The 26459-nt window shown below is 37.2% G+C and overlaps 1 protein-coding gene across 8 annotated transcripts in view; it reads left to right on the top strand.

Annotated features, from left to right (window-relative positions):
- Positions 1-26459, top strand: part of PCDH15 (protocadherin related 15) — a 789625-nt gene that overhangs the window by 377308 nt on the left and 385858 nt on the right. The gene's annotated exons all lie outside the window — the stretch shown is intronic.

Raw genomic sequence — 26459 nt, 5'->3', positions numbered from 1 at the left:
GAAATCACCATATAGTAAGCAATAGAAGACCAAAGTAAATAAGTATCCAACAAGCCAGTTTATGTTATTACCACACAGTACAAGGTATTAAAAGAATTCAAAGATAGATGGAACAAACCTTTCTGAGACAAAATGTGTGGTAATTCACTTCAGGTGACATATTTTAAAATCTTAGCCATAATCTTGGGCATAATCATAATAATGATTATCTACAAATTTATTATACATATCATTTAAAAATATCTACAGAACACTTTGAATTTCTAATATATTTATGGGCCTTTTTTCATAAAAATCAAGTGGTTCTCCAGAAATAGTCGGTTTCCTTATTCCTGAAAAAGAGAAATCCAACATTTAAAGGTAACATCATAGTTAAGAGGAAAGAAAACAAAAGAAATTGCAATAGACTGCTTTTGTGAAGAAAAAATGAAATGTCAAAGAGAAAAATTTTATGGTTCTTTAATCACAAGCATCAAATTGTAACAAATGGAATTTTCAATTGAATTCCTCACTTTGCCTGAATTGCACATGGGATCATGCCTGCATACCAAGTGAAGAATCATATTTCATAATGCATTTCATTGGGCTTCCAAAATAGTGATTCTGCTGGAGACTTTTCTGTATAGCTTGTCAGATATAGAAAGAGTAATTTCATAAACACTATGATCAGATACCTATGCAATTCATTTCATTTTTTTTTTTAAATTTCAATGCCCAGAATATCATTGCTAGAATAAAGTGCATTATTTCCTTTTCACTCTGATTCATTAAACTGTGTTCATTGTTCTTCACAAAGTTGATTTGGTATGCCTCACTAACTGTCAAGTTGAGGAAAAGGTCAGTTGCTTTTGTTCAACAAAAATACATGCTCTTTAATAATATTTCTTAAAAATGCATATTGGCTTGTTTTCTTTCAGTTTCTCATTTATCTGCATCTGTTCCCCTTTGCTGAAGGCTAAGCCTGAAAACAACTTGAACTAATTATGTTTATTACCTGTACTCCAAATTACATTTCCAGTGGCTCACTTTGCCATGATTGTATATTGAGAGAGATGGCTCTACTTGGTAGGATGAGAGAAATGACTGAGACACACTCGGGTTTTAGTGCAGGCTATGTTCTGAGGTTTTTGGGGATTAGAGAAAGATCAGATACTAGATTGTATGTAAGGCAGATAAGAGATCAAAGTGTCTGTTATCTATGGCAGGTAAGGACATGTTCTTCAAAAAAAAAAAAAATAGGGCGCCTGGGTGGCTCAGTTGGTTAAGCGACTGCCTTCAGCTCAGGTCATGATCCTGGAGTCCCGGAATCGAGTCCCGCATCGGGCTCCCTGCTCGGCAGTGAGTCTGCTTCTCCCTCTGACCCTCCTCTCTCTCATGCCCTCTATCTCATTCTCTCTCTCAAATAAATAAATAAAATCTTAAAAAAAATATATATATATATAAATATATAAGTCCTAGACATTCTTCCCCTGATGATTTTTGGAAAATCCTATTAATCAAGGAACAGTAAAAATTGATGAAGATTTCCTTGACTACAAGACACAATTAATGGTGTTCTTCACTCTTCCACTCAATAAAACATACGTGATGAGAAGCTGGGGCATATGCGAAAGATTCCTCCTGTATCCTGGTGTCCAGCCCAGTGATTAGTATGCCAGACTCCAACAAATGAGTATTCAGTGAGTAAATCAGGAGCTGAGTGTCTAGGGTCTGAACTCTCTCTTCTGTACAATCTTGTATAATATCTTCCACTCTCCCGCTTGGGCAATGTGGAAAGCCATGAATAGAACATGGGAGAGTTTTGCACCTCTATCAGACTGAGCCACTAGGTGAGACCTTAAACTTTCTGTGAGTGAGAAATAAGTATGTAATATACAGGGCCACAGAAATTTGGATATTCATCTTTTCTAGCAGTGAACACTAACTTATGAATGCAGGGTATTTATTAGATTTATAGGTAAGACAGAAGGAAAGATGGTGCTAACTTCCCATTCCATAGTCATCTCCTTCCATTTTGACCAGATTGGCAGCATTGAAAGACATGAGTCAGTGGTCTTCCCGGCTTGTGCCTCAGTGGGATAGAGCTTGTTCTCACATCCAGCATCCTGGGAGGATGAATGTGAAGCTGTTCTGATGGGTCAGATGCCAGGCTGAACACAACAATACACAATATAAAAATGTCTCAGTCTTGTATGAGGCCTAGACTGTGCAAAGTTTCCATCTTCCTCTCTTGTCTATGCAGAAGAACCACCTTTGGACCAATTTCTTTTTGACCCAAAAATGCTAAACAAAGACCGGGGTCATGAGAAGAGGAAGAGATGCTTTATTGCCACTGGCATGTGGGTTCTTAAGACCCAGGAAGAGGAGAGGGGGTAAATGATGGATTTGTGTGATAAATGACTTTAACTTAACTAGGGAGGAAAATTAAACACTTGGATCCTTCTTCTGGGTGGAAACTATTTCAACAGCATGTTATTGTTTGTTTGTTATGATTAATTTTATATCTTATAAGGAAGGAAATAAAACCTATGGGGAAGAAATCAAAAATTTCTCTCTCTCTCTCTCTGTCAAATAAATAAACTATTTAAAAAGGCGGGGGGAGGGCACCTGTGTGGCTCAGTCAGATAAGCATCTTCCTTCAGCTCAGGTCATGATCTCATGGTCCTGGGATCAAGTCCCATATCAGGCTCCCTGCTCAGGGAGCCTGTTTCTGCCTCTCCCACTCCCCCTGCTTGTGTTCCCTCTCTCGCTGTCTCTTTCTGTGTCAAATAAATAAATAAAATCTTTAAAAAATTTTTCTTGACATCCTACCACATAGCAATAATCACCTTTTTTCATTTATGCATTTATATATATATATATATTCCATATTCCAATATATATTCCATATATATATGGAAATCATTTTTGTGCTTGTTTTCTCTTTTTGCTCTCTGTCTTCTTTCTTCTCTTCTCCCAACACTGACCGACATGCATTCTAACATTTGATTCTTTTTTTTTAAGTGATTTTTTAAAGATTTTATTGATTTATTTGAGAGAGAGAGAGAGTGAAAGAGAGCCCAAGTCAGAGGAAGAAGCAGACTCCCCGCTGAGCAGGGAGCCCGATGTGGGACTCAATCCCAGGACCCTGGGATCATGACCTGAGCCGAAGGCAGTTGCTTAACCAACTGAGCCACCCAGGCACCCTGACATTTGATTCTTAATACTCGTATACTAATATGTGTAATACGTGTGTACATGTTTCTTAAGAATAGAATCATTATATATACATTTTTCAGTATCTTTTCTTTTTAAGGAATACCTGTAGGACATCTCTACATGTGCTCAGGTGTAGATCTAATATATCATTTTAATGCTTGCATCCATTATATCCAAAAATGAATCTGAGAATTTATAAATATTTATAGACCATATGACTTATCCACCTATGATTTATCTGTTCATTTTTGTCCATTTTTCCAATTGGCCATTTGGTTTTTTATCTATATAAAACAGTATTATTATTATTAAATTTATATTGATATTGTTATAAGTATCAGGCCTTATTCTGGTACACAATAATATTTTCCCATAACCTATAATTTATTTGTTGGTTGTATTAATATCTTTCTCATACAAATGTTCCAACTTTTTATAATTAAAAATTTCTTTCTTAATACCTGTCAGTTATCTGTTTTATCCATAGGCTATGGATAAGGTCTCCCAAATTTTATATTTTTGTATGTAGTGATCTATATTTTCTTCTAGAGTTTTATTTCTTTATATGTTTTTCTTATATCGTTTCCTAATTTGTAGATTTTTGTCTCTAAAAGTCTAAGACCACAAAAATAGTCAATATTTAGATAAAAAGAATGCTCATAAATAAAGTAACTCTTAGACGGTTAACTGTCAAAGAGTAAACATGAAATCTTAAACTATTTAAAACCTTAAACTTAGACAATGAAACCTTAAACTATTTAAAAACATAAGAACATAAGGATCCACACAGAGATGTCTACTAAAGCTATTATTAAGAATGTTTGGGAAGTTCATATGAATTTGCTAAGATAAAAAAATGAATATAATTTTTTAAACTGTGAAAAAAGGCAAATTTTGGCAATGATTGATGGCAAATCTGAATATCCATAAGATTCTCTTAAATGAAAAAAAACCTACTAAAACTAAGAGCAATGCAGTGAACTTAATTTGGTAACCCTTGACTGCGTATAAATTAAACATTAAAAAAAGTTAATAGGCTTCCTACTGTATTTTCTAGGAATGGACTTGACATAAATCATAATAGTGAGAAAACTATAATAAGTTTAACATAAAGGCAATGCAATATATGGTAATCTGGTATTCATTGTGTTTTGAAATAATATTTTATTCTTCAGTATTCGTTTAAAAGCTTATTGTGATTTTATATTACTTATATTATTACTGCCATTATGTAAGTAAATGACTCTTCGGAATGAATCGTTTTTGCTCTTCCTTACTTCCAGTGGCATGAAATTAACAGCTATGCTCCTGATCCTATCACAGAAAGTCTATCTTGCAATCCTTACAATTCTTAGGATTTTTTTTTAAATTTTAAATTAGATTGAGGTCATATTTACACTTCTTACACAACTAATCATCATTTCCTTTTCCTTGATCTTCTCTGGAGCAATCTGAAGCTTATCTTTGGTTAAATTTATTGCCACTTGGCCTAGGGATTTCTGAAAGTGGTGGAGAGTAAAGAATGGAGCATGGAAAATAAGTTTCTAGAACACACTTGAGTCCATATCCCACAGACTCCTCTAGGTTCTGGGAAGCGCCCAGAGAAGAATCCATTTATAGCAATGTCCATGCCCTTTCCACTTTGCTTCATTGGATGGTGCATCCCCTCAGTGGAAAGAGTCATAGGCATGATGATAAAGCTTGCTGAACTCTGCTCACTTCCTGCCATCTGTTTCTCCTTGCTTCCTACCCCATCTCTTCTCCTCTGCTATCTGTCTGCATCTCACTTGGCTTTGTTGGATGACCACTGTCCTGATCTGGCACCGTTGGAATCGGTTACCTTCACTCTTACTCTGACTTGACATCCCGTGGTATTTATGAGACCTCCTTACCTCTCTCTGCTGCCACCACAAGCAGGATACATCCTGACTTTGAACCCATCAGGGCCCCCCCGGCCACAGCTCCAGAGAACCTGCCAGAGGCAAACAGGAGAATTCAGTGCGCTGGCAAGAGCTTGGGTGTTGAGAGTAATTTTCTTTCCAAGGCCATGGCCTATTAGTCAAGGCCTATGAAATGCATGCAATTTATTATTCTCTGAAAGTGGAACTTTTAGCCCTTCTGTGGCATTCCATTATGGCAAAGATTACTTTTAAAGTAATTCTAGGTCACTGTGTCCTCAAATGCAGAAACTCTATAATTTTTCAAGAAGCTTTTCTTAATGCATACGTTTTATAAGATTGAAAATGAATAAGAAACTTTGAAAGGATACATAACAAAAGAAAAAGTGTCATTTTATTTTGCTTATATTAGCATATGTTTCTTATTTTAAGTAGAAATAAGAAACACAAATACTAAGTGGAAATTAAATAGGTTTTTTAATGTCTTATGTCAAGATTTTGTGTTGTGAGCTATAGCATTATAATTAGTGTTCTAAGACATTTGCTAAATGGATTTTTTTGAGATATATGGCTATTACAGTTATTAAAAAATATGTTCCCTTTTAATTTGGGGATGTTAGTCATATTGGTTATATTTTAGTGTGTTTTTTATGAAATTATTTTATTTTTATTAGAAAAAAATCAAGTGCGGAAGCAAGTGTTTCCAAAAAAAAAAAAAAAATGAGATAGCTGTGTTGTTCAACTTCATACACACAAGTTGTTCTTATAGAGAGAAAACTCAGGAGTTAGCCACGTTGTACTTCTGGATCTGCCCTTAATCCAGTGTGATGATGTGATTTTGCTTACCCTTTAGCACTCATTTATACCAAAGGTTAGTTTGGGAATTTGCCTCAAATGAAACTATCACTCTATCCATTTGGCAGAAATAGCGACTGTTTAGGTTCATAGTCTCTCTATTCTAAATGGATTACTACTGTAATGATATCACTGTACTTTTCCTTATATCTGTTATTTCTTAGTGAATTTCATCGTAGAGCAAAAATATGTCTTCCCTTCCTTGACTATCCATGTTCTCCTCCGTCAGCAAAACAAATTCTGTTTTCAAACAGGAACAAGACATCAATCTGATTTACTCTTTGACCTTCAAGTTCCCCTTGGCTCTCCAGGATTTTCTGTATCTAAGCAACCTCATCTCTAGTTTTTCATCACTGGCAGAATGGCTCTGGAATATTGGGTAAAAATCAGAGCACAGAAAGATGTCCCCAGAAAGGAAAAGAATCACTGGCAGACTGAATGTACCAATTTACCAATTATCTTTTACACGCGAAACACCTGAGATTCTTTTTGCCTCTAGACTCTTTCAATACTGAACAGATGAGATCTGATGGGTCAGTCCTGGGCTGGCCTGGTACACAGTACGATGCATATGAGGCTGTTCTTAGCCACCTTTGAACTGCTTATCTGTATATATAAAACGGGAAAGTATGGGTTTCTTCCATGTTATGTCACTTTGGCAAGTATGTTGTTTGAAAACAAATGCTTCCATTGTATGATTTATTTTAAATCAGTGGCTAAATGTATTTGTGTGACATCTTATTCTAGCACTGTTGATTATTTCTAGACTACGCTGAAAACATATGCATACGCCCTCTACCCATACATACACATATAAACCCACAAATTCTCCTATTTTGGCAAATAGGTCTGTGATGCTTTCCCCAAGCTAAATACCAGCAAATATCATGCATATGGTAACAGTAGCAGATTTCCTATTTTAGCTCCTCATTTGGCCTACTTTGCCCAATTAAGAGTAGCTCTATATTTCTGAAAAATAAACAAAAGAGGGTAGTATTCCCACAAGTTCTATCCCATTAAGGAGCATTTTATTACAACTGGATTTGAGCTTTTGATGTCATTTAACCTTTCTATTAAAAAAGAAAAGGATAATTTTCTTTCTATCACATTGCTCTCCTATAAGGCACAAATTAAATAAAATATATGGTAGGCTGTAAAACTCTTCAGAAATGTGAGGTAATGGGAGGTAATATTCACATTACTAGGGTTTAGTTACCACCCAACCCTCTGCCCTCTGAATAATTTCAGTAGAAAGTTAGTGCTTCAGGATATGCTTTTGATTATTAGCTATATATTAATATCAATTGATTTTGTCTTATAATTATCTTAATTCCTTGACAAAGGAAATCGTGTCTTTTTTTATCACAAAAAAAAATCAGTCCATCTGTTGTAGATGGATACGTAGTATATCTCTGTCTGTCTGTCTGTCAGAATGAGAGGGGGAGAGAGAGAGAATAAAAGGGAATAAAAGAGAATAAGAGAGACTTTTATTGTAAGACAATATTTTGGGTGCTAGAGAGATAGAGATTGTGATCATGCGCCTTCAGAGAACTTACATTTTAGTACAAGAGACCAGAAAATTGAAATTTAAATGAATACAATAAATGCAAACACTGATACATTCCATGGAGAATGTGACAAACAGTGAGTAAGATGAATGCAGACTAACGAAGGAGTTTTCATAGGTAGAACGGTCGGGAAGGCTTCTCTGAGGAAGGGGCTTTGAAACCTGCTTTATCAGGTGGAAGGGTAAAGAGATAGCAAATGCAAAAAACCCTGGGAATGAAAATGTTTGACATATTTTAATAAGAAAAATAAAAACCTGTGGAAAGCCCCTGTTTAACTCACTGGTCTAGGGGTTTCTTGGTCTCTGTGCTGCCCTTCCTTTGATGTATAACTGAGTGCATAATTCTCATGGTTTGTGTGTACTACTTAGGTTAATTACATCTGTCAGGGTCCAGTGAAAGAAACTGAGCCTGTGGCATTTAGTTAAACAGAAGGGATTTGAGGCAGAGAGCTGGTTAGAAGGGGCTTGGAAGTAGACCAGTAGATGGGGAAGCAAGTCAGAGCGATAGTACAAAGCCTCTATTCTGAGTCCTTCTCCCTCTGTGCTCATTCATGAATTCTCCAGCCATCTGCTGGGTGTCTCTCTAGGTCCATGCAGAGGGAGATACGCAAACGAGCAAGACCTCGTGCTTGTGTTCAAGGATCTCGGGATCTTGTCTGAGAATAATATGCGTACTAGTGATCAGAAGCAGGCAGTACTTATTCTGTGAGTATGCAGAGGAAGAAAAGATCAACTCCAGCTAGAGGTTCAGGAACAGCCTCAAGAGGGCAGTGTCGTTTGAGCAGATCCTCAAACTCTTTTGGTATTAAGAGGTCTCAGGGGGCACAGCAAGGACAAAGACGTAGAATGAGGGAGTGAGGCGGTTTACTGTGAGTGCTAAACAGGTTCTGTTTGGCGAGAGGAGTATGTGAATGGAAACAGTGACAAATAGATATGGAAAAGTAGTTAAGTTGGGGCCAACTTTTGGAAACCCTTTGCATACTGAGCTTCAGAATATAGACTTCAGGCATTGCACCTTGGGTTGGCAGACTAGGGCCCACAGGGCAAGTCTGGACTGACACCCGTTTCCATTAGGCCCATGGGGAAAGGGTTTGTTCTACACATGAGCATTTGCAATCTGTCTGGTGATAGAGAACACTAACTCCAATTAAGTGAAATCTTATCTTGCCTGAGAAAATAATTCATTCTCCTCTTTAACAGATCGATAGAGCAAAAAAAGTACTCTTATTATTATATGTTGAATTTTTTGTCAATAATAATTTTTTTGGGGGGGGAGAAAAGAAAGCCAAAGATGCTCGAGTGGAGACATGAGAAACATGGTGGAAGGCGCAGTCGGACAGGCAGGTGAGGACTCAGGACAGCGGGTTCCCCACAGGTTAAGGGACATCAAAGGGCTCCGGATTCCTCCTCACAGTACGCCACTCCCGAGGCTTTCTATGGGCTTCTCAACTACGATGTTATGAGAATTAAACAGAACCAGGCACAGGGAGAATATCGATACATGTGATTCTACTTCTTTCTGCTTTCTTTCAATAAGTAGTTGTGGGTTAGATTAGAACAACCAATCTCCAATATTTTCTAAGTAAATAAAGCTGACCATCTGATTCCCCTTCACTTAAAAAAAAATATTTATTGGTTTCCTTGTTCTTTATTAGATCCCTGTGGAATAGTTCAAATTCTTTTTCCATTTAAAACTCCACTTTTTGCCCATTTTTTTTTTTAAAGATTTATTTGACAGAGAGAGACAGCGAGAGCAGGAACACAAGCAGGGGGAGTGGGAGAGGGAGAAGCAGGCTTCCCGCTGAGCAGGGAGCCCGATGCGGGACTCGATCCCAGGACCCCGGGATCATGACCTGAGCCAAAGGCAGATGCTTAACGACTGAGCCACCCAGGCGCCCCACTTTTTGCCCATTTTTAATGACCAAACTTCTTGTCACTATGTTTGCTTGTTCATCCACTTACTGAACTCAGTTGAAGAGTATCATGTACAGTTCAGTTAAGTTCTGGGTCTGTGGATGTCTTCTGATCCCTTTCTCCTAGTTTGGATACTTTCAGTTGGTATTTGAGGGTATAAACTTAGCAATAGGATTCTGAAAGTAGGCTTAGCATTATTAAATTTTGATATTTTGGAAAGATTTCATCACAAGAGTACAGTTCTGGTTTTCAACAATGAGAATAAATAGAATACAGATGGGAGCCCTATGTTAGAAGAGCCACGGCACAATGTTAAGTTGAAATGCAGTGTGAAATGTTGTTCAGTTCCGTCGCGAAGGAAAGGCCATGGGTGTGCCACAGCCCATGAGACATTGCCCAAGGTCAGGATTTGGGGAAGATTGTCAGAAAAGGGCTAAAAGGGGATAACTAATCTGCATCAATCTTTATTGTACACAAAAATTTCCTGAGTTGTGTTTCCAAATGCAGATTACCTGGAGGACTACCATCATCCTCATGTATGAGGACTGTATTTGCTTTCCGGTGTCAGGCCCAACATTTGTGACTGATTGATTTTTAGTTTTTGTTTTTTTAAAGATTTAATTATTTATTTGAGAGAGAGAGAGAGAGAGAGAGAGAGAACATGCTCACGAGCTGGGGGAGGTGCAGAGGCAGAGGGAGAAGCAGGCTTCCCGCGGAGCAGGGATCCCGATGCGGGACTTGATCCCAGGACCCTGGGATCGTGACCTGAGCCGAAGGCAGACACTTAACCGACTGAGTCACCCAGGCGCCCCAGTTGTGATTTTTTTGAACAAATGATCCTCATGCAAGTGTGATGGTATGTGCACTTTGAAAAATGTCAACATAGTGGGAAATAAACATTCTATGTGGAAGACATCCTTGCTACCAAAGCAGGACCAGGAAAGAAAAAAATACTATTACCTTGAACTTCTGAAGAAAAATTGAAAAGTTTAGCAGATGGTTCCACAGACCCTGTAGCAAATATCACGAGTGCCATTTGAAGAGGACGTAAGAAGCATCTGTCAGTACCCCACAGACATCAGCATCCAGTTATCAACGGCTCCCCAGTGGTGGTTTAAAGTAGCCCATACTGGGCGCCTGGGTGGCTCAGTTGGTTAAGCGACTGCCTTCGGCTCAGGTTGTGATCCTGGAGTCCCGGGATTGAGTCCCGCATCGGGCTCCCGCTCGACAGGGATTCTGCTTCTCCCTCTGACCCTCCTCCCTCTCATGCTGTCTCTCATTCTCTCTCTCTCAAATAAATAAATAAAATCTTTAAAAAAATAAAATAAAAATAAATAAAGTAGCCCATACTGCAAGGACAAAAACAGAAGTCTGAAAACAAGTCTGGGTCATACTTCTTTCACACATGAAAACCAAGTGTTTCTGTTTGCACTCCCACAAAGAGCCAGATCTTCCAGGGTCCCTCATGTGCCGGGGATTTAAATGTTGCTGATGGGGGCGCCAGGGGGGCTCAGGTGGTTAAGCGTCTGCCTTCAGCCCAGGTCATGATCCCGGGCTCCCGGGATCAAGTCCCGCATCGGGCTCCCTGCTCTGCGGGGAGCCTGCTTCTCCCTCTGCCTCTGTCTCTTAAGAATAAATAAAATCTTTAAAAAAAATGCTGCTGATGGTTTCATTTGGAGAAGGTCATACTCTATGTTTCAGAAGCTAGCTGTGGGAATGGGGCAAGAGTGCATGGGATCCATGCTGTAGGCTGGCTTTGTACCTTCTCTGCCAAGTGTTTATTCTGTTCACTGAGGCAGACTCAATCCCACCAAGCTATAACAAGATGGCTATATCTATCAAACAATGAGTCTTTCTTTCTCTTTCTCATCACCTTTTCAGGAAATTCATGTGGCACGAGCTCTCTAGAGCACTAGAACCTCATTGTGTTAATCAGTATCTGAAAATTAATATTAAAAATGCTGAATTAATTTTACTGTTTTTTTTCTATTAAATTGTTCCACCTCTGAATTATGAATTTAAAATTCATTTTTCTCCAGTAAATCTAACCCTCAGTAAAATTTATCACCATTCTTTTTTCCTAAGGTTATCTCTGTCTTTGGATTCTCCTAATACCAGCTCCATCATGCTGTGATTATTCTACTTTCAGAATTCATTCAATAGCCAAAAACCTGGTTTTCTCATTGAGTGAATGGTATTTGGTATCTACACAGTGTAAGACACCAAGTAAGGTACGAATAATGAAAGAAAGGTATGACCCAGCAATTGCACTAGTAGGTATTTACCCAAAGGATACAAAAATACTAATTTGAATGGATACATGCACCCTGATGTGTACAGCAGTTATTATCTACAGTAGCCAAACTGGAAAGAGCCCAAATGCCCAACGACTGATGAATGGATAAACAAGATGCGGTGTGTATATGTATACATATATATATACACACACACAATGGAATATGACTCAGCCATCAAAAAGAATGAAATCTTGCCATTTGCAACGATGTGGATGGAAAGAGAAGGTACTATGCTAAGTGAAATAAGTCAGTCACAGAAAGACAAATACCATATGATTTCACTCATGTGGAATTTAAGGAACAAACAGATGAATATGGGGGAAAGGGGAAAAAAAAGAGAGGGAAAGAAACCATAAGAGACTTTTAACTATAGAGAACAAACTGGGGGTTGATGGAGGGAGGTCGGTGGGGGATTGGTATTGAGGAGGGCACCTGTTGTGATGAGCACTGGGTGTTACATGTAAGTGATGAATCCCTGAATTCTACAGCTGAAACCACTTTTACCATATATGTTAACTAGAATTTGAATAAAAAATTGAATGTAAAAAAAAGAAACATAATGGTCCTCTTCAATGTATTTATATTCTAGGTCAGAAAGAAATTTACATGTAAATAGAATAATGAGTTGTTTAAAAAACTAGTATTTATTGGATATTAAAATGGAATAGTTACTGAAAGGGACTGGCAAAGGCTACTTTTTTCTGAAGCTGAAAAACCTCTGGGATTAAGTTGATACATTAATGGATGTAATTGGATGCAATTTAATGTTACTGTTACACACTTAGAAGGTTGATCTCAGAGAGGATAGGTGTTCACATTTGGGAAGTGTGGGAGCACAGCGTGAGACTTGGTCCTTTCCCAGGCCTGCTGCTCTGGCTGAGGGTGAGAGAGCGCAGCGTGCGGCCCCATGCTGGTTAGTGCACACGGCCCTGAGACAGTGCTCCTCAGTCTGCAAACTGATCCCACCAAGTGGGATCTTACACACAGAGGAAAACACAGTTTTCTTTGACCCCTCCTTTGTCTAGTCTTTTTCCTGCTCAGGCACCTGGAGCAGGAAGGTTGGGGTTGCAATCACAGGTAGCCCTGGGAGCCTGCTTTACCTGCCTCTGTGACCAAGAGGAGAGGAAAAGTTGCATCAACTCTGGAAACAAGGATAAGGCAGGGTTTTGGCCAGGACTGCCACAGCCCTGAAAGAGAGAGAGTGAAACAGCCCAGACAGGGACAAAGATGGACTTTTGAATCTCCACTACAGAAATAAGGGACCTCACGGTCTCAAAGATGTCGGTCATCAACCCAGTGCACTAGAGCAAACACACATGGGTGCCCTGAAACTCCACAGCGTTAGAGAGGAAGAACATTTTATCTTCAAGATAAAAGGGGAAAGGGCTTTAAGAAAATTTATTATGAAAAACACACAAGCTATTTATCAAAAAATATGAGTTTCAAATGCAACTCGAGAAAGAATGAAATGTATAAAACGTGGACGGTGAAATAAAGATGGGGATAGAGAAGAAAGTATAACTAAAGAGACTAAAGAGAAAAATACAGGACTAAAGATGCAGAAAACGAAGAATGCTTTATTAATCACAAATGACTGATGGGGATAGAGAAGAAAGTAAAACTAAAGAGACTAAAGATAGAAAATACAGGACTAAAGATGCAGAAAATGAAGAACACTTTATTAATCACAAATGACTATTAATACTTAGAACTTGCTAAGAGCATTGTAACAGGTATTATACAAACACTTCTGCATTTAATTACCAAACCTCCTAATGAAGACACTGATATTCCTTTCTTTACTTTATGGGCCAGGAAAGGGTGAAGCCCTCAAAAGAGAGCTAACCCGAGGGGCAGGACTCGGTCTGTCTGGTCCTGGCGAGCACAGGACTCCTCTCGCTGGCCTGGGGCACTCCCTCACGTGTGTGTGTGTGTGTGTGTGTGTGTGTGACATCATCCAGAGAGCAGATGGGTCCCCAGGGGTTCAGGCAGTGACATCAGATGGCCAAATACAAATATAACTACTCGGTGTTAACACAGACATCGGGGAAAATGAGCATGTGCAATCACAAAAATACTGTAGAAAGAATCAAAATAAGAATAAACCTTTAGAATTTTGTAAAGCACTTATATTGACAGATTGAAGGTGTTCATATCATGAAACACAGATGGCAAGGGGACTAATCGTTGGAAAATCCCTGGTACACTATGTTTATTTCAAGAAAAAGGGAATTTCTACCAGATAGTTTAAAAAAAGGAAATAAATAGTAGTTACACTTCAGAAATCTGCTCTGTGGGAGACAATGGAGGAAATTTTGTGAAGAGAGAACCTCAAATTCAGTCAAACTGTGATTCAAGTGCCCAGCCATTGGCATTCTAACATCTGCAAGGATTCACACGTTCTTACTGAAAAAACTACTCAAAGACATACGTCTGTTGGCCAATTGTTGAACAAAAATAAAGAATTTAAAAATAAGTAAATCATGATATAAATGTTTAGACGTAAGCATTAAAACTAATAAAACAAAATACAGTCTAAATGGAACCCAGGGGAACTTTATTATAAATCTATAAATGTATACATATATAAAACCTATGTATGAGAATGCAGGAATATAAACTAATTCTTTTTTTTTTTTATAAACTAATTCTTAAAGGAAATGTAAAATAGGGGCGCCTGGGTGGCTCAGTTGGTTAAGTGACTGCCTTCGGCTCAGGTCATGATCCTGGAGTCCCGGGATCGAGTCCCGCATCGGGCTCCCTGCTCGGCAGGGAGTCTGCTTCTCCCTCTGACCCTCCTCCCTCTCATTCTCTCTGTCTCAAATAAATAAATAAAATCTTAAAAAAAAAAAAGGAAATGTAAAATATAAATAATAGGAATAATAGTAAGCTATAAGCAGTAATAATATTAGTAATAGTAATTTTCAATTCTCAAATTTTATTATAAAGGACAGCAATTTTGTGTGTATGTGCGTGTGTTCAGGACTGGAAGGTAGAAATGTCACAAATTAGAGATAGCAAATGCAGTTAGGTGGTATTTTCTTGTTTGGAATTCCATCATATTTTTTTCTATGGATCTTGTGGCTAGTTTTCTATAAACCCAGATTATCTGGATCTAATTCCTTATTTTAAGTCATCATACGTTCTTTCAATGCCTACTTTCCACACACGCACATTCCTGAGCTTCATAGGTCTAATACGATAGAGCAAGGCTGAATTGCTATTTTAAATCATTGTAGTCATGAACAAATTAAGATTCTTAAAACATTGTGTAATAGAATATGATAGAAACATAGGATTGTTAGGTTTTTGAAAGAGATTAAATTTTTTGCAGATGTCTGCTTTAAGGCAGAGAAGAAGAGTGAAACAAAGAGAGTGTTTAGAAATAGTTTTACTTCTGTTAAAAAAAAAAAAAGGTTAAAATTCCAGCCACAGTTTGATGAATATTAAGTTCTTACTATTCAACTTTCTTGATGGATTGAAGCATTAAATTTAATATGTTGCAACCATAATACTTGAAAGCAAATAGAATTCAGCATTTATATAACTTTCAGATGGTGAAAGACTAAGCAGAAATAAAAAAAGGAAAGAGGGATATATTTGAGTACATAAAAATGCCAAGCTTCTAGATGTCTAAAACAAAGAACATTAAATGACAAGCAACACACTAAAAAAATTTGTAAGTCTACTAACAAAGTGATGATTTCTGTTCTATGCACCTATGCCATGGAAATAAAATTTTAAAATACCAAAATTAAAAAAAGAAGAATCAGAGATAAATATATCACATAAATTATGCTAGCAACCAAAGAAGTGCAAAATTAAGCCCCACGTTTATTTAGCAAACCTCTAGGCATACATCACCCTCAATATTGACAAATATGTGCTGTTATAAACACACACTACTGAGGAGGAAATAAACCATCACAGTCTTTCTGGAATGCCATCTGGCAATTTGTACAAAGGGCTTCAACATGTTCTCCTTCCTTGATCCAGAAATTCCACATCCAGGAATTTAACCCATGGATATAATTAAAGACACAGAACAGTGATGAATACAATACAAGCAACTCAAGTGTACAGCTAGAGAGCCTAATTTATAACATTAGTGCAGGCTGCACGTTACTGCAAATTGTGTTTTTGAAGCATATTTATTGGCTCAGAACAAGGATCATGAAGTAACAGGTAAAATAGCCAACAAAATTTATACATGCAAAGTCCTGAAAGATCACGTGTGTAAGTAGGTAGATAGATGACAGATACATAGGTGACAAATCCTGATAGAAAACACCTTAACATCTTGGCAATGGTTTTCACTGGATTGCAGAGTTTAAAATATTTTCTCTTTGTATTTGTACTTTCAGGATACTCCAGGATGATTGTCTCTTCATCAGAAAGACAGAAACATTTTTTGCTGTTTACCTATAGATGTTTTCCATTGCCAACTACATGAAAATTAAACTATACTGTTTTTTAAGGCACTTGAATGACTCTCCCCAAAATATTCCTGGATTATCTATCAATCTATCATCCATATATCTATCTACCTATCAATTGTGGGTTTGTTTTTTTTTTTTTTTTTTTTTATTCCCTTATCCAGCCTCCATCAGATGCATGCATATCCTGTATCCCTACCAGTCTTACCTCTGAAACATGGATCAAAATGCATTTTATTCAAGCTACACATACTTGAATTTCTCTGATTCTTGTATTCTTGAATATTTCACTCATGATACTTGAACATGTGAGTTTTCTGTCAGAGCTCTCTCTTAATATTTATCAATAGGCATCTTTATAAAAAAAATTCTAAATGAACTCAGGTACATATGCTTTGAGTTGCTGTGACTATGAGCCTCTCCACAGGAGTTTATTAATAAGTTAGGGAGTTATCATGAAATTTCTGTAATCAAAGGGTAGGAAATGCATTTATAAATTGGTTGTAAGACTAATGTGTCTGAGTGTATAGAAAAGAATTTCACTGAAGTTTCCATTTAATAAAGTGAAATGCTCATTTTAAGTGAATAATCAAACTCTCTGATATGCTGTCTTAAAATTATGGTTAAGTATAATCATTAGATAATTTGCTTGGCAAATTTTGCATCTAAATCTTGGTTTAAGATCAAATAGTAATGATAGTCCCCCTTCATTCCCTCAAACATTTGATCAGTTATGCAATTTTAAATAAAACCTTCAAAATTCATGTCAGCGTCATGTTTTCAGAAAAATGTGCAAGATATGGTCAAATTAACTTCCAGCTTGACATGAAAAAATTTCCATCTCTCTCTGCTTATTACTTGGCATCAACTTTAATGCCAATTAAAATAATCAAGTAATTTTAATAATACTAACTATAATAATTTCCATTACTAAGCATGGCACTTACTGTTTTATTTTTTTTAGATACTGTCTTTCATGAATCTTCACACCAATTAATGGAATGTAGATATTGTTAACCTCACTGTGAAAATTATGAGTCAAGATCTGAGGGATTAAATAACTTATTTAGCAAGTTGGGAATATCTTCCTGTAGGATGCAGGAGCTCACCACTCCATCTTTTGGAATGTTTATGAAACTGTTCATTTCACCAAAAGGCCATCTCCATGATGCGCTTTGAACCCTCATCTGTGTGTTTTGAGCCATCCTGTGGTAACCCCGTTTTTCTGTTTAGTTGGGTGCTGTAACTTCATGAGCACAAAAAAAGATCCTAGTGTAATAAAAAGATGCTCATAAAACATCAGTGTGTGTATTTGGATGTCGTACAGGAACCCAGAGAGCGAGGCTAGGTCTGTGAGGCTTGAGAATCCTCTGAATACTATAAAACAGAGAAGTCCTTTATTCAACACTTCTTTTTTTTTTTTTAATATTTTATTTATATATTTGCCAGAGAGAGAGAAAGCGGCAGGCAGAGAGAGAAGCAGACTCCCCCCTGAGCAGGAGTCTGATGGAGGACTCAATCCCTGGGATTGTGACCCTGTGATCCTGACCTGAGCCAAAGGTAGACACACCCAACGGAGCCACCAAGGCGCCCCCATTCAATACATCCTAAGTGCCCGTGTGCCACAGATATTTCTGGTGCTCTCCATACGGCCTCTCCCTGCACTCAGGAAAGTTACAGGCAAGGAAGCTCAGACATACAGTTAACATGACTGTTTGATAAATCTTTATAAGGAGGAGTGCGATATTCTCTGTATAGAAATACATAAGGGAATTATCAACTATAAGTCGCGGCAAAGTATGTGTAAAGGTAGAGGAAAGAGCCGAGTATAAATGAAAAGAGAAAGGGGTAAATGGGACTGTATTAAAATTAGGAACTTTTCTTCAACATGACAACCTTAATTGGGTCTAAATGTAAGTAATAGAGTGGAGTATAATGTTTACAAAACAGTAAACCAACAAGAGACTTAGTAATAGATGAAGAGCTCTTAGGAACCACTGAGAAAAAGATAGAAAAATGCACAAAAGACAGGAACCAACACCTCACAAATGCCCCACATCATAAACGAGTTAAAATCCCTCGGCGATAACTGTACATACCTACCAGGATGGCTAAACCTTAAAAAAGCTGGAGTTACAACAACTGTCGGCAAAGCTGGGGAGCACTCAGGCTAGACTGTGAGCTGATAGGATCAGCTTAGAAAACCACGTGGCAGGGACCTAGCCCCTCAGAACATGTGCGTGTCCAGCCATTGGATTCTCATATTTAACCCAAATACATTCATGTGTAGGAAGACATGCAGAAGGGCACGGCGCTCTTTGTTACAGCATGCGCTGGAAACAACCCAAATGCCATCACCAGCATGAGGAGGAAAGACCTCACGGAACACAGTACTTGCACTGAAATGAGTGTGTGGAGACTACACCGTGTGTTCCTAATTCTTGCACGCACGCACATCATGTAGGACCTAGTAATAAATGAGAAAAGTCAGTAGTCACATCATACTGTTTAATTCTACTTGTAGAATTTAAAACAAGTAAAATTAATCTATACTATTAGAAGGCAGGCCATCTTTAGGATGGAAGGGGCAGTAGTGATTCATAGAAAATATAGAGAATATAGGGCTTCTGATATACGGACAATATTCTATTTCTTCATGTCAGTGGCATGTAGAATTAAATATAGCTGTGATAATTCATCAGGTTCTGAACTTATGATGCATAAAAGTCTATCATATATAGTATTTCTGTACAAAGGTATTCTTAAAAGGCATGTTGTATGTTGTAACGAGTAATCCTTGTAAACACATCTCTGAGCATGTATTTCATTATTTTTGTAAAATAAATAGCTCAAACTACATTTCTTAAGTCTAAGCAAAGGAATGATTTTAAAAGGCAAAGATTCAAAGAAATGTTTTGAAAACAAAGGGAGTATTAGTAAAAGAGTCAAATATTAGTAAAATATGCAATTGCAGTTATGTTCAAATGTGCATGTTCAATACAGCACTCCATCATGGTATATTACGTAAAAATATGTCTCAAACAATTTTTCAGAGACATATCAGAATAAAAAGGAGCCTGACATTGAAGCAGGTATGGTTTGCTCATGAAAATGATACAAGTGTATCTGTGTTAGCTCTGCAAGGTGGTTTTGCTTGTTTCCTTTAGTAAGTGACAAAGTTCCAGCGATCAGGAGAAACTGATGCTCTTTGTGGATCATGGCAATCGGAGTATTTCACGTGTGCTCTCTGCTCTTCTGTTCTAGGGATGATTATTATCAAAACTGGAAGACTGAAAAGAATCAGATATCATAGATGTTGTAGTATATAAGCTTCAAAAGTGTATGTGAATGTTCTTCTGTTTCTTCTGTAACCCCATAGGCAGTCTAACATACTCACTTTGGCCCATGTCACCCACCTTAATATTGGGGTTTTTTTGAAATGTGCACAGAGAATAGAACATTTTAAAATATCTTACACTTTTTTCAAGCAATCTGGTATTTCTGCCACTTGAAGAAAGCAAAACTAATCAAAGAAAAAGCAGAAATTGTGGTTCGGCCCTTAAGGGAATGTGTTAAGTGTGTATGTGGTTATATGAGAGTATGTGTGAACATATTCGTTCTTCCTTTCTGTGTCAGTTAATATATAGAAACAAACAACAATCTGGCTAAACATTTTCAAAAGCTTCCGGGAAAATAGCATGTTTGCAGTATAATATGAGATAAGAGTAGCAAAGTCTACCAAATTTTCTTTCATATAATCTAAACCTTATTCTTTCATTAAAGGAAGCGTTTAATAGATTTAAAATACAAATTCAGTATTAAGCATTTTTTGAGGATATGGAAAAAGGGAAGTATTTAAGTGTAAGGATGACATAAAATTCATGAAAGTAATTTAATAAATAAATTCAATAATTTAGGTATTATATAGATTACTAACATTTTAAATCACTTAATTATCAGTGCTTGAATATATTTACAGTTGATGGTGAAGTTTTTACTATTTTAACATAATAATGTGCTTCCTTAATACTTTTAGATTATTATTTGATTAAAATATAGACCATACAACTAAACAATGATGAGTCTAGGATTCTATAAATAGAAGGCTAAACATTTGAAAGTCTGAATTAAGAATTATAATAAAGATAATATGCAAGTTTGGCTCTTATGCTAGAGAAACATGTGGTACTTTGAGCTCAGTTTACCTTTTGAAGATTGTTTCTTACTGTGTCCACTCTAGGGTTTTCCAGTATAACAGGGCAAGTCTTTCTACAGACTTGTATCCACTCTTGGATACTGTTATAATGTCTTCATTTAATTTAAAATACTTTCATGGGTTCAGTGTAATATTATGTGTCTGTTACTCATATGAAGCTATCACTCAAATGCTGAGTTGAAGAATATTTAGAATTTTAAAAAGAATATTTAGAATTTAAAGAGTGCTTTTGTTACCTATATCTTCAGTGAGCCTGGAAGACTTATTGATCAAGCTACTAAATGTCAAATGTAGGCTTTTATTTTCAAAACTCACTAACCAGTTGACTTGTATGATAAATGATATTGATTAGTTTCCATCGGTGAAATGAAAACTGTTTAAGATGTAAGGATTGGCTAAAATTATTTAAAGGCAGTCTACCTGTGCAGGAAACAGATTTAGGAACCAAATGAATTAGGTGCGCTTTTAACTTTCGGGGTGGTATAGTCTGAATCTTACAGTCCTGCAGACCATGAATCTTCTTTGTCTGACGCTGGTTAAAATAGCAAAAGTATCCTACCTCCGAAATCTAGGCATTTCCCTTGAATGTATTTTTTATGCAAGGTAGTAGTTTGAACACCTAAAAGAACAAAGAGCTGGGGCTTCCTTAAATCTACAGAACAGGTCCCTTAAACTTCTTTTGTGATTGCTTGCGAATACATTTTTACTTATTATCTTTATAAATAGATACAGGTATATCTACACATAAACATACAATAGCAGAATTGGGACTGAAACTCGTAGCAGGAATAACTAACCCTCACAGACCCAACCCTCTAATTGCCTCCTGTTATTTTCTCAAAAGAATTCAACAGTTGAACATGAAAACATGGTCTTAGATCTATTGAAAAGACAAGGCACCTCTCCAGACCACCTAATCAACATGAAGCATGGGTCCCTAGCAGAATAATCTTGGGTCTTATAATCATAGAATCATAGAGAATTTTGACTGTAGACAATCTTTTTTTTTTTTTTTTTTAAGATTTTATTTATTTATTTGACAGAGAAAGACACAGCGAGAGAGCGAACACAAGCAGGGGGGAGTGGGAGAGGGAGAAGCAGGCTCCCCGCCGAGCAGGGAGCCCGATGCGGGACTCGATCCAGGGACTCCAGGATCATGACCTGAGCCGAAGGCAGTCGCTTAACCAACTGAGCCACCCAGGCGCCCCTGTAGACAATCTTTTTGTTACTCTTTAATGGATTCTATGATTATCCTCACAACATGAATCTCGTTACATGGACTTAATTCATTTTAGAGGTGAATTGCCATTACTAAATATGTCAGGAATTTAACTCTGCTGATTCAAGCAGCAGTGAAATGAGAGCCTGCTATTCTGTGCACTTGTAACATGCACCTACTAGTGTGAACAGAATTTAGGAGACATGACTATTCAAAGACAAATAAGACTGAGAGAAGGCAGATTTGCTTTAGGGGCAAGGTGTTTGGGTGACTTTTTAATGTAACTCCTAGAATTCAACTTGATGAATCAAATATGTTGCAAACTGTTCGCACTAGGCTGTGGGTTATATTTGTGCGCACCTGCCAACAGAGTTTTCAGTGAAGAGTGATTCCAATAAATATACCATCATAGAGGAACCTCTTAATCCTTTCCTTAAGGATACCCAAGCATATTTAAGCCATGGGTGAATTTCTAATTTCTTTAGCATAATTCTTTTGAAATCCAACAGTAAAAGTAGAAGCTAAGAGAAATAAGAGGACAGGAGAAATAAGGAGCTGTAGTTACTGTCTACTTGACGAGAATGTTTCTTCAAAGGAAATGTAACTCATAGGTGTTCGCCTTTTCATAAGACCTGTGAAGGTTGTTCTCGCAGTAGCTACCACTGGACTGTTTCCTTAGAGCCCTCTTTTTTTTTTTTTTTTTTTAAAGATTTTCTTTACTTATTTGACAAAGAGAGAAAGAGGGAAAGCACAAGTAGGCAGAGAGGCAAGCAGAGGGTGAGGGAGAAGCAGGCTCCCCACAGAGCAGGGAGCCCGATGCAGGGCTCAATCCCAGAACCCTGGGATCATGACCTGAGCCGAAGGCAGACGCTTAACAACTGAGCCACCTAGGCGCCCCGCCTTAGAGCCCTCTTGAGAGTAGTGACCTCTTACCAGGCTGTGTAATTCAGTAGAATACAAATTGACAAAAAATGTATTAAATGAATATATATTGTTTGCCAACCCTGTAAATGATTACATGTTTGTTTGTTTCTTTTCCTTTTTTTTTTAAGGTTTTATTTATTTATTTGAGAGAGAGAGCGAGGAGGTGGGGGAGGGAAGAGGCAGAGGGAGAAGCAGACTCCCTGCTGAGCAAGGAGCCCAATGAGGGACTCGATTCCAGGATCCTGAGATCATGACCTGAGCCGAAGCCAGATGCTTAACCGACTGAGCCCCCCAGGTGTCCCTATATGTTTTTTTTCCATAAAATTCTTGCTTATTCTAAGGAATTGTATCCCTCTGGGATTTTCTTGCTTATTTGTATGCCCTTCCAATGCCTGGCTGCATCTAATATAGAGATTTTTTGGTGAGAGAAAAGTTCAAAAAATGATGCATGTTACTATGTTGTTTCTCCTAATGAATGAATGTATAATTTCCGTACTCTGGTTTAAATGTTACTTATCTTTATGAAAAATTTTATTAAATATTTTAACAGTATCATTCTAAACAAAACACAGCATCCTTTCATGTTATGTGTTGCTAGTGTTAAAAATTCTCAAGATTCAAAGATCCCCATCTACTTGGGAGATAATCTTAGAAATTATATCTGAGAACTCATTCACCTTTAAACCTAGATTTTCTGAAAAACTCATTAATGGTAGCATAAGAAAAATCATTTTTCTGGGGCATCTGGGTGGCTCATTTGGTTGAGCACTGGTCTCTTGATTTCAGCTCAGGTCATGATCTTAGGATCGTGAGATCGAGTCCTGCATGGGGCTCCTCTATCAGCGGGGAATCTGCTGGAGACTGCCTCTTTCCCTTTCCCCTTGCCCCTTCCCTTGCTCATGCTTTTTCTTGTTCTCTCACTTTAAAATGAATAAATAAATCTTTAAAGAAAAGGAAAAATAGTTTTTCTTAAGATAGCACAAGACGAAAGTCAGTCCTAACAAGTTATTTAAGATAGCTATGCTTCTCCCAAATTTCCAGAAACTTATTGAAGCCTTCACCCAGAGGGTTAATTTTATTCTCACTAGTACAATTTTCGTATTTGTAATATTAAAAGTAGTTCAGAGTATGGTAACTACATAGTAACACGGGACCAAATGACTTTAAATAAATACCTTTCATCCCACCTACCTTCACTCCTAGACCCACTCTCCTGAGTCATCAACATTTTGCTATTTCCATTTTTAATTCTTCTGATTCTAAATAGCACACTGGCTTCTGTCTATTTCTTCAGTTCTCACCATATATTTATTAATAACCGACTATGAAAGTTGAACAATCTTATTAGCACCTCTCCCTCACTCTTAGTTTTGTTTACCATGTTATGTTTAGTTTTTTCTATTGTTCGTATAATTTTAAATAATATGACTAAAACTCCATTGCTCATCCCAACAACTTTAGATTTTACAGGAAGAGGATTTTAAACTATGTGACTCATTACCAAAACTAAAACCACATATGTGTTGGTCACTTAGCAGCTCCACAGAAATAGTGGAGTGAAGGTGTTCAGCAGAGAGACTCTCAAGTTATCTGTGCACAGATTCAATTTTTGTTAATTCTGGGTAAGTTATTTCCAACAGCAGGAACCTAGGATCCCTTAGTGTATTTCTCTGAGCATGGGAAGGAGAATGGGGTTGCAAAAAATTCCTGAGATTTGAAATACCTTCACAAGGTCTGAATAGAACTGTACTTTGGGAAAAGCTACCACAGATTTACTAGTTGAACCAGACTGAAGTAGCTTAGCTGTATGGTGACTTTAGCTGTCAGATTCCTTTTTTTTTTTTTAAAGATTTTATTTATTTATTTGAGACAGAGAGAATGAGATACAGAGAGCATGAGAGGGAGGAGGGTCAGAGGGAGAAGCAGACTCCCTGCCGAGCAGGGAGCCCGATGCGGGACTCGATCCCGGGACTCCAGGATCATGACCTGAGCCGAAGGCAGTCGCTTAACCAACTGAGCCACCCAGGCGCCCCTGTCAGATTCCTTTGAAAAATGTCTAGGATGAGCTATCAGCCCTTAACTCCTGCATTCAAACATACGTACTTTGAAGAGCTTTGGATTTTTTTCAGTTCCAGGAGAAATCCCGGATTATAGAGGAAGTAAAATGGAAATTGGGAAGCTGTGTGTGTGTCTGTGTGAGTGACAGAGAGAAAGTTGGGGGGGGGGGGAGAGGAGAGAAAGAGCAAAACAGAGAAAGAGGGACAGAAACAGGGAGCAAAGGAAGTGTTATGTTGTAATGTATTCTATTGTGTGAAAACAACAACAAAAACAAAACAGTAGTCATCAGGATTTAATGGAGTGATTTTGATATTGATTTGATGTTTTCATGGTTCTGAATCCACATTTCAACAAGTGAATAAAATATTAGAAAGTTATCCCTACCAGGAGCTCTTTGTTTTTAGGAAGATATTAATAACTTTTAGACTACTGAGAGCCCATTAAAGATTATGAACTGGGAAGAGCCCCTCAGATGTATGTGAGCTCCACATTATTGGTCAATGATTATCTTTAATTATTGCAACTTCAATAACTTAATATATTTTAGTACTATAGCTATGCTTAATATCACTTAACATAACTTAATCAAAATTAAGTATCATACAATACAGTTTAATATCATTGCCTTTTTTTAGCATGGCACCACTATACGTTTCTGCTGAGATTAGACATTACTGATTTTATTTAAAAGTACATGATATGTTTCAAGGTTCTATCATTTGAGAAGAAATAACATAAAGTAACATTGCAGTGATTCTTTAGAATGTGAAGTCAGATGGGCGCCTGGGTGGCTCAGTCGTTAAGCGTCTGCCTTCGGCTCAGGTCATGATCCTGGAGTCCCGGGATCGAGTCCCACATTGGGCTCCCTGCTCGGCGGGAAGCCTGCTTCTCCCTCTCCCACTCCCCCTGCTTGTGTTCCTGCTCTCGCTATCTCTCTCTCTGTCAAATAAATAAAATATTAAAAAAAAAAAAAGAATGTGAAGTCAGATATTGAAATAGACATTATTTCCCATTAAAATTGCTATTATATTTGGACTGAGTGTTGTAGAGTCTTAAAGCAGTATTTCAAACTGTGTTCTAAGAGAGTGTAAGAGTTCAAGATGTAAATGGATGATTCTAGAAAATGTGCAAATAAACCCCCTTCTTGGACAGTCATTATGCCAATTAGCACAATAAGCCTCTGAAAAGACCTGCAGTAGAGTGAAAATTTATTTAATACCCTGTATCTCAAACTTATCTGTGCAGAGTGCACATTTGTTTTTTCAGCGTACCTGTTATAAATTATAATTTATAATTTAGTACAGGGGTTAACAAATCACATCCTACTCACCATTTGTTTTTGTAAATAAAGTTTTATTGCAACATAGTCGTGCCCACTTGTTGCTTTTGAGTTACAGTGGCAAAGTTGAAAAGCTGAATCAGATACTTTATGTCCAGCACAGCATAAACATATTTATTATCTGGTTCTTAACAGAAAAATGTTTGCCAATCCTGATAGCAGAACGGTATACCACCGTACATCATATTGGGAAACACTGACTTAGACAAATATATTACTATTTTAAACAGCATCTTCTTATGGCTAATTATAAGTTAAATGTACATACATGCATGATATAGAATTAATTTTAACTATATGAAATTTGCAGTGATGGGGCTTTGATTACTATTCAGTTAAAGCATCAATTTTTAAAGATTTTATTTTAATATAATTAATTTATGTGAAACTTCAAAACATGATGTAGGAAGAAAAATAATGTAAATATTCTTACAAATCTTGTCTAAAGACAAAGATAAAAAATGATATTTGATAGCCTCACATTTCTTTTGATTTAATTATCTAGGGAAGATTCAAACTTTATTGATATCTTTCTTCC

This window comes from Mirounga leonina, unplaced genomic scaffold, assembly GCF_011800145.1.
Source record: "Mirounga leonina isolate KUSES-001 unplaced genomic scaffold, KU_Mleo_1.0 Mir_152, whole genome shotgun sequence".
Classification (NCBI taxonomy): Eukaryota; Metazoa; Chordata; class Mammalia; order Carnivora; family Phocidae; genus Mirounga; species Mirounga leonina.
This window is presented reverse-complemented; position numbering and strand designations above follow the sequence as displayed.